This window comes from Podarcis pityusensis (assembly GCF_964106645.2).
Source record: "Podarcis pityusensis genome assembly, contig: HAP1_SCAFFOLD_463, whole genome shotgun sequence".
NCBI lineage: Eukaryota > Metazoa > Chordata > Lepidosauria > Squamata > Lacertidae > Podarcis > Podarcis pityusensis.
Window position 1 is genome coordinate 22,175 of NW_028293438.1, and position 9,752 is coordinate 31,926.

Genomic DNA, 9,752 nt, shown 5'->3' on the forward strand with positions numbered 1-9,752 from the left:
ATGTGCGCTTTGTTTTATTTCCTGACCAGATCAGGAAATAAAGCTGCTCAGGGCTGGTGAGCCACTTCTCATGGCATGAGGGGCCAGCCCTGATTGATGTAAACAACAAACTAGCACATTACAATGCAAGAGGAAGTGGTACTTACAGGAGATCTCTCAAGGCTGTTTTAAAGATGATCCGGAGCAATGCCAATGTAAATGCCCAGAGCAACTGCAATACTCCATGACCAGGCCAAGCCAAAAAAATGCCCCAGGCCAAGAGAACCAAGCGAGGCAGTGCAAACGCCAATCATACGCATTCTAGAGAAAGAGATAGGCCTCAGTGTTAACCACTAAGTTCATTTGTTTTGCATCAACATTTTATTAAGTATGCAGTTGAGCAGTGTCAGAAACTCAAACTATATAAGCCAATTTTCATAGTTTTAGATGCCCCAAACTGAAAAACAAGTGTGCACTTTTGAAAAACAGGTAAAGGTAAAGGTAAAGGTACCCCTGCCCGTGCGGGCGAGTCTTGACAGACTCTAGGGTTGTGCGCTCATCTCACTCTAGAGGCCAGGAGCCAGCGCTGTCCGAAGACAGGTCCGGGTCACGTGGCCAGCGTGACAAGCTGCATCTGGCGAGCCAGCGCAGCAGACGAAACGCCGTTTACCTTCCCGCTAGTAAGCGGCCCCTATTTATCTACTTGCACCCGGGGGTGCTTTCGAACTGCTAGGTTGGCAGGCGCTGGGACCGAGCGACGGGAGCGCACCCCGCCGCGGGGATTCGAACCACCGACCTTTCGATCGGCAAGTCCTAGGCGCTGAGGCTTTTACCCACAGCGCCACCCGCGTCCCTTTTGAAAAACAACAACCCCGTAATAACCAATATTATTTTAGATTTTAAGATGAACTTTGTTTCATTCATTTTTTCTTTTACAGCTATGGATCGTGGGAAAGTTGTAACCAGCACAATGTCCAAAAAACCCACTGCATCTGTAGTCTTGTGGTTACACTACATAAGAGACCCATACATTTGATTCTTTATTGAGAAAGAACATTTCTTTGCAATAATTTTCACCATCGAAAACTTTTGATTGCATCATGCCCTAACGCTGAAAATTTAGGTTTCCTAAACCTCGTTTTTCCACCCCAAAAACTACATTTATACATTTTTTGAGGCATTTATAAAATCTTTTGAGCGCTGGTGTATTTTCCCCTGAAATCTTCATCATGTTCTTGAAGCCCATCGGAGCAGAGGCAGATGGGTCTTCGCAGCGGGACGGCTGGAAGGAGACGACCCAACTGGGGCTACCCAGCTGGCCTTGCGACCCTCTGCATGCCGACAACTACAACTAACTTAAAGGAATGCTATTGCTCTTCTTTCGGAAGCACTTTCCAAAGATGGTGGGTGAGTGGGTGAGTATATGTTGGGAAGGGACCCCAAGGGTCATCTAGTCCAACCTGCTACAAGGCAGGAATTTGCAGGTGTCCCTTACGGGGATCAACCTCACAACCTTTGTGTCCACAGCACAGCTAGATGCTGCACTCTTAAATGGCACTTTGAAGGCTATTTAGGTACGGCTGAGGGATCCACACTTCTCCTGCAGCCGCAAGTTAAGTTACGCCATGAAGCGCCCCTTGCCATCCCCTTTTGCTGACTGAGAGCAGAGGAAGTGCTGCCTAAAGTTCTCGGGGTGGTTGCACATTTATACCTCCCGGCAAAGGAAAAAACATGAGCCTACTCTGAAGGCTCATAAATGTAGAAAGTGCTTTTATTTAGAGCACCTCTCTTAACATTGCAAGCTGCTGCAAGTGTCCAAAACTGCTGTGAAGGTGCTGGTTTGCAAATATTAATTATTCCTACTTTATTAATCTGAATTACTCAAATGGCTTTTAGTGCTGGCCACTACAGCAGGGGCTGATCCCCGTTTATTCTTGTGGTGTTCAATTCAGAGTATCTGTTAAAAAAATCAAACGGAAAGCAATGGCGGGTTGCCATTAAGGCTGGGGGGAGGGAGCAAACTGGGTCTTCTAGACCCAACCTGGGTTTTTGGATGCTCCATTAGACAAATCAGCCAGCTCACTGCCTATCTAATTGACCGGGCATTCAATTATTTGCTTGCAAATTAATTATCTTTTTAAAATGTATGCCTTTTCCAAAACATTTATCTTAAGATGTAACGTGCAAGTGTACCACTTTTGGATGCTAATTAATCTCCGCTTGGATTATGGGGATAAATCGATAGGTGAAAGAATTGGTGTCTTGAGTAATTACTTGGTGAAAGCAATGGTTCAGCGGAAGAAATCAAGTTTTCAACACATTGCTTTGTCACCTTTAGATAGCCTAACACGAAAAGGAAAAAGGGGACAAACCTCACTAACATGGGTGAAGCCAGAAGGTGCTGCTCTACCCCAATCAAATAAATAAAAATACTTTACTGTACTGTACTGAAAAAGCGCCAAATGGCTGGCTCCGCCCACAGCCCGACCTGTGATTGGCCAAAAGGCCGACCTATTGCTGCCGAGATTTTTATTGTTGCTGGGGCTGCTGTGCGCGTGCGTTGAGGAATGGGGTCCTGGGATTGCTCCGACGAGAGCCATTGCAGTAAGTTTTGGCGTCGCCAAAGGAATCGGGGAGACGTGCCTCGATTCCCCTCGTAGAGTGTGATTTAACCCATCTTAGCATCCCTCAAAGCACCCTGGGAACTGTAGTTTCCTACGGGAGGAGAATATTCAGCACAGCCTTTCCAATGGAACGCTGGGAGTTCTAGCTCTGAGAGGGTCTCCTTGGGAAACTGAACAAACTACAGTTCCCACAATGTCCCCCCAAAGCACCCTGGAAATGATTGCTTGCTCTGGGCATTGAGGGTTGCGATTCCCTTGACAGAACTACAGTTCCCAAGCCCATTTCTCTTCTTAGAGAACTCTGGGAACTGTAGCTCATGGGGGGGGGGGAGAGAACAGGGGTCTCCTAAGGGCACTTGGCGCCCAGAATACTGGGAACTGTAGCTTGCTCAGGGCGCCTGATTCCTTCTCCTTCCAGGCTACCGGAATGGGTTGGCGCCGCCGGGCGCCGCCTTGGCCCTCAACTTGGAAGGCCCCACCTGCGGCTGGGAGGACATCAGCACGTCTGGGTACCGGTGGCGCCCAGGCCAGGGCGGAGGCTGGGTGTGCGCCGCCGACCCCCCCTTCGACCACACGCTGGGCACCAACCAGGGTAAATGTGCTTCATTTGAAGGGAGGGGAAGTATTATTGCTTAGCAGTTAGAGCACCCCTTTGACCTGGTGCCCCCGACCTCCCCTCCGGCTGGTACATGAGCACCTCGGAGCAACGAGCCAAGCCGCCTGCTGCCCCCGCCCGACTCCACTCCCCCACCCTGAGCGACGCGGCCTCAGCATGTGAGCTCTGCGCCTGGTACAGCATGGCCGAGACAGGTAAGCTTGGGGCGCTGGTGGTCGGAAATCCAACAGGCCCAGAGCCACCCGCTCGGCCTTTTCCCCGGTGTGGTGGGGGAAATGCCGCCTGGCCCGGTTCTCACAATTCCATATCAATATTAATTAATATGTTTCTAAACTGTAGGACGTATCGTATCAGATGATTATTATTTATTGATTTCCAGACTACTGACCCGCCTGGTAGGGAAAAGAAATACCATCCTGACCATTCTTATCATTTACTGATGCCCTGCTTCCCATCCCCCATTGGAGACGGATAAAAACGAGAGAGGCTGAGGCCAGAGGACAATTCGCAATCCTCAGCGGGGTCAGACTAGATTGACCCCCGGATCCCTCACCCCTCCGCCCTTCTCATTGGAGCTGAGCCAATGTCTGTAGAGTCTCCCTGCATTTCATTAAGCCTTAGCTAGGTCTCCTTCTGAGAGAAAAGTGTTGTTGTTCCGAGGAATCCTTGGAAGTATTATGACTATATGACTATGAGAATATGGTGTTCCTTCTAAGAAAAATGTTATGAAAGGTAGAAGCTTCCATAGCCAGCAATTATCTGAGTCCGGTTTTAAATGCCCTCCCTCGTTTCAGTCGCTTTGTTTTCCCCCCTTCTTACTTCTGTGCCAGGTCAATTTACGCCCGCGTAAGCTTCCTTTAACAAGGAAACTCCAAGCCCAACCCAACCCTCTATGTGCGCTTTTGTTTTATTTCCTGACCAGATCAGGAAATAAAGCTGCTCAGGGCTGGTGAGCCACTTCTCATGGCATGAGGGGCCAGATCTGGGCCACAAATTGGCCAGCCCTGATTGATGTAAACAACAAACTAGCACATTACAATGCAAGAGGAAGTGGTACTTACAGGAGATCTCTCAAGGCTGTTTTAAAGATGATCCGGAGCAATGCCAATGTAAATGCCCAGAGCAACTGCAATACTCCATGACCAGGCCAAGCCAAAAAAATGCCCCAGGCCAAGAGAACCAAGCGAGGCAGTGCAAACGCCAATCATACGCATTCTAGAGAAAGAGATAGGCCTCAGTGTTAACCACTAAGTTCATTTGTTTTGCATCAACATTTTATTAAGTATGCAGTTGAGCAGTGTCAGAAACTCAAACTATATAAGCCAATTTTCATAGTTTTAGATGCCCCAAACTGAAAAACAAGTGTGTGCTTCTGAAAAACAGGTAAAGGTAAAGGTAAAGGTACCCCTGCCCGTACGGGCGAGTCTTGACAGACTCTAGGGTTGTGCGCTCATCTCACTCTAGAGGCCAGGAGCCAGCGCTGTCCGAAGACAGGTCCGGGTCACGTGGCCAGCGTGACAAGCTGCATCTGGCGAGCCAGCGCAGCAGACGAAACGCCGTTTACCTTCCCGCTAGTAAGCGGCCCCTATTTATCTACTTGCACCCGGGGGTGCTTTCGAACTGCTAGGTTGGCAGGCGCTGGGACCGAGCGACGGGAGCGCACCCCGCCGCGGGGATTCGATCGGCAAGTCCTAGGCGCTGAGGCTTTTACCCACAGCGCCACCCGCGTCCCTTTTGAAAAACAACAACCCCGTAATAACCAATATTATTTTAGATTTTAAGATGAACTTTGTTTCATTCATTTTTTCTTTTACAGCTATGGATCGTGGGAAAGTTGTAACCAGCACAATGTCCAAAAAACCCACTGCATCTGTAGTCTTGTGGTTACACTACATAAGAGACCCATACATTTGATTCTTTATTGAGAAAGAACATTTCTTTGCAATAATTTTCACCATCGAAAACTTTTGATTGCATCATGCCCTAACGCTGAAAATTTAGGTTTCCTAAACCTCGTTTTTCCACCCCAAAAACTACATTTATACATTTTTTGAGGCATTTATAAAATCTTTTGAGCGCTGGTGTATTTTCCCCTGAAATCTTCATCATGTTCTTGAAGCCCATCGGAGCAGAGGCAGATGGGTCTTCGCAGCGGGACGGCTGGAAGGAGACGACCCAACTGGGGCTACCCAGCTGGCCTTGCGACCCTCTGCATGCCGACAACTACAACTAACTTAAAGGAATGCTATTGCTCTTCTTTCGGAAGCACTTTCCAAAGATGGTGGGTGAGTGGGTGAGTATATGTTGGGAAGGGACCCCAAGGGTCATCTAGTCCAACCTGCTACAAGGCAGGAATTTGCAGGTGTCCCTTACGGGGATCAACCTCACAACCTTTGTGTCCACAGCACAGCTAGATGCTGCACTCTTAAATGGCACTTTGAAGGCTATTTAGGTACGGCTGAGGGATCCACACTTCTCCTGCAGCCGCAAGTTAAGTTACGCCATGAAGCGCCCCTTGCCATCCCCTTTTGCTGACTGAGAGCAGAGGAAGTGCTGCCTAAAGTTCTCGGGGTGGTTGCACATTTATACCTCCCGGCAAAGGAAAAAACATGAGCCTACTCTGAAGGCTCATAAATGTAGAAAGTGCTTTTATTTAGAGCACCTCTCTTAACATTGCAAGCTGCTGCAAGTGTCCAAAACTGCTGTGAAGGTGCTGGTTTGCAAATATTAATTATTCCTACTTTATTAATCTGAATTACTCAAATGGCTTTTAGTGCTGGCCACTACAGCAGGGGCTGATCCCCGTTTATTCTTGTGGTGTTCAATTCAGAGTATCTGTTAAAAAAATCAAACGGAAAGCAATGGCGGGTTGCCATTAAGGCTGGGGGGAGGGAGCAAACTGGGTCTTCTAGACCCAACCTGGGTTTTTGGATGCTCCATTAGACAAATCAGCCAGCTCACTGCCTATCTAATTGACCGGGCATTCAATTATTTGCTTGCAAATTAATTATCTTTTTAAAATGTATGCCTTTTCCAAAACATTTATCTTAAGATGTAACGTGCAAGTGTACCACTTTTGGATGCTAATTAATCTCCGCTTGGATTATGGGGATAAATCGATAGGTGAAAGAATTGGTGTCTTGAGTAATTACTTGGTGAAAGCAATGGTTCAGCGGAAGAAATTAAGTTTTCAACACATTGCTTTGTCACCTTTAGATAGCCTAACACGAAAAGGAAAAAGGGGACAAACCTCACTAACATGGGTGAAGCCAGAAGGTGCTGCCCTACCCCAATCAAATAAATAAAAATACTTTACTGTACTGTACTGAAAAAGCGCCAAATGGCTGGCTCCGCCCACAGCCCGACCTGTGATTGGCCAAAAGGCCGACCTATTGCTGCCGAGATTTTTATTGTTGCTGGGGCTGCTGTGCGCGTGCGTTGAGGAATGGGGTCCTGGGATTGCTCCGACGAGAGCCATTGCAGTAAGTTTTGGCGTCGCCAAAGGAATCGGGGAGACGTGCCTCGATTCCCCTCGTAGAGTGTGATTTAACCCATCTTAGCATCCCTCAAAGCACCCTGGGAACTGTAGTTTCCTACGGGAGGAGAATATTCAGCACAGCCTTTCCAATGGAACGCTGGGAGTTCTAGCTCTGAGAGGGTCTCCTTGGGAAACTGAACAAACTACAGTTCCCACAATGTCCCCCCAAAGCACCCTGGAAATGATTGCTTGCTCTGGGCATTGAGGGTTGCGATTCCCTTGACAGAACTACAGTTCCCAAGCCCATTTCTCTTCTTAGAGAACTCTGGGAACTGTAGCTCATGGGGGGGGGGAGAGAACAGGGGTCTCCTAAGGGCACTTGGCGCCCAGAATACTGGGAACTGTAGCTTGCTCAGGGCGCCTGATTCCTTCTCCTTCCAGGCTACCGGAATGGGTTGGCGCCGCCGGGCGCCGCCTTGGCCCTCAACTTGGAAGGCCCCACCTGCGGCTGGGAGGACATCAGCACGTCTGGGTACCGGTGGCGCCCAGGCCAGGGCGGAGGCTGGGTGTGCGCCGCCGACCCCCCCTTCGACCACACGCTGGGCACCAACCAGGGTAAATGTGCTTCATTTGAAGGGAGGGGAAGTATTATTGCTTAGCAGTTAGAGCACCCCTTTGACCTGGTGCCCCCGACCTCCCCTCAGGCTGGTACATGAGCACCTCGGAGCAACGAGCCAAGCCGCCTGCTGCCCCCGCCCGACTCCACTCCCCCACCCTGAGCGACGCGGCCTCAGCATGTGAGCTCTGCGCCTGGTACAGCATGGCCGAGACAGGTAAGCTTGGGGCGCTGGTGGTCGGAAATCCAACAGGCCCAGAGCCACCCGCTCGGCCTTTTCCCCGGTGTGGTGGGGGAAATGCCGCCTGGCCCGGTTCTCACAATTCCATATCAATATTAATTAATATGTTTCTAAACTGTAGGACGTATCGTATCAGATGATTATTATTTATTGATTTCCAGACTACTGACCCGCCTGGTAGGGAAAAGAAATACCATCCTGACCATTCTTATCATTTACTGATGCCCTGCTTCCCATCCCCCATTGGAGACGGATAAAAACGAGAGAGGCTGAGGCCAGAGGACAATTCGCAATCCTCAGCGGGGTCAGACTAGATTGACCCCCGGATCCCTCACCCCTCCGCCCTTCTCATTGGAGCTGAGCCAATGTCTGTAGAGTCTCCCTGCATTTCATTAAGCCTTAGCTAGGTCTCCTTCTGAGAGAAAAGTGTTGTTGTTCCGAGGAATCCTTGGAAGTATTATGACTATATGACTATGAGAATATGGTGTTCCTTCTAAGAAAAATGTTATGAAAGGTAGAAGCTTCCATAGCCAGCAATTATCTGAGTCCGGTTTTAAATGCCCTCCCTCGTTTCAGTCGCTTTGTTTTCCCCCCTTCTTACTTCTGTGCCAGGTCAATTTACGCCCGCGTAAGCTTCCTTTAACAAGGAAACTCCAAGCCCAACCCAACCCTCTATGTGCGCTTTTGTTTTATTTCCTGACCAGATCAGGAAATAAAGCTGCTCAGGGCTGGTGAGCCACTTCTCATGGCATGAGGGGCCAGATCTGGGCCACAAATTGGCCAGCCCTGATTGATGTAAACAACAAACTAGCACATTACAATGCAAGAGGAAGTGGTACTTACAGGAGATCTCTCAAGGCTGTTTTAAAGATGATCCGGAGCAATGCCAATGTAAATGCCCAGAGCAACTGCAATACTCCATGACCAGGCCAAGCCAAAAAAATGCCCCAGGCCAAGAGAACCAAGCGAGGCAGTGCAAACGCCAATCATACGCATTCTAGAGAAAGAGATAGGCCTCAGTGTTAACCACTAAGTTCATTTGTTTTGCATCAACATTTTATTAAGTATGCAGTTGAGCAGTGTCAGAAACTCAAACTATATAAGCCAATTTTCATAGTTTTAGATGCCCCAAACTGAAAAACAAGTGTGCACTTTTGAAAAACAGGTAAAGGTAAAGGTAAAGGTACCCCTGCCCGTGCGGGCGAGTCTTGACAGACTCTAGGGTTGTGCGCTCATCTCACTCTAGAGGCCAGGAGCCAGCGCTGTCCGAAGACAGGTCCGGGTCACGTGGCCAGCGTGACAAGCTGCATCTGGCGAGCCAGCGCAGCAGACGAAACGCCGTTTACCTTCCCGCTAGTAAGCGGCCCCTATTTATCTACTTGCACCCGGGGGTGCTTTCGAACTGCTAGGTTGGCAGGCGCTGGGACCGAGCGACGGGAGCGCACCCCGCCGCGGGGATTCGAACCACCGACCTTTCGATCGGCAAGTCCTAGGCGCTGAGGCTTTTACCCACAGCGCCACCCGCGTCCCTTTTGAAAAACAACAACCCCGTAATAACCAATATTATTTTAGATTTTAAGATGAACTTTGTTTCATTCATTTTTTCTTTTACAGCTATGGATCGTGGGAAAGTTGTAACCAGCACAATGTCCAAAAAACCCACTGCATCTGTAGTCTTGTGGTTACACTACATAAGAGACCCATACATTTGATTCTTTATTGAGAAAGAACATTTCTTTGCAATAATTTTCACCATCGAAAACTTTTGATTGCATCATGCCCTAACGCTGAAAATTTAGGTTTCCTAAACCTCGTTTTTCCACCCCAAAAACTACATTTATACATTTTTTGAGGCATTTATAAAATCTTTTGAGCGCTGGTGTATTTTCCCCTGAAATCTTCATCATGTTCTTGAAGCCCATCGGAGCAGAGGCAGATGGGTCTTCGCAGCGGGACGGCTGGAAGGAGACGACCCAACTGGGGCTACCCAGCTGGCCTTGCGACCCTCTGCATGCCGACAACTACAACTAACTTAAAGGAATGCTATTGCTCTTCTTTCGGAAGCACTTTCCAAAGATGGTGGGTGAGTGGGTGAGTATATGTTGGGAAGGGACCCCAAGGGTCATCTAGTCCAACCTGCTACAAGGCAGGAATTTGCAGGTGTCCCTTACGGGGATCAACCTCACAACCTTTGTGTC

At 48.8% G+C, this 9,752-nt stretch overlaps 1 long non-coding RNA gene across 1 annotated transcript; it reads left to right on the top strand.

Moving 5' to 3' along the window:
• The first annotated feature begins 1,260 nt into the window (after positions 1-1,260).
• LOC308468967 lies at positions 1,261-9,524 on the top strand. Its single transcript, XR_013981955.1, has 3 exons — positions 1,261-1,394; positions 5,339-5,512; positions 9,472-9,524. It is a non-coding gene; the product is annotated as an uncharacterized lncRNA (long non-coding RNA).
• Positions 9,525-9,752: the final 228 nt, after the last annotated feature.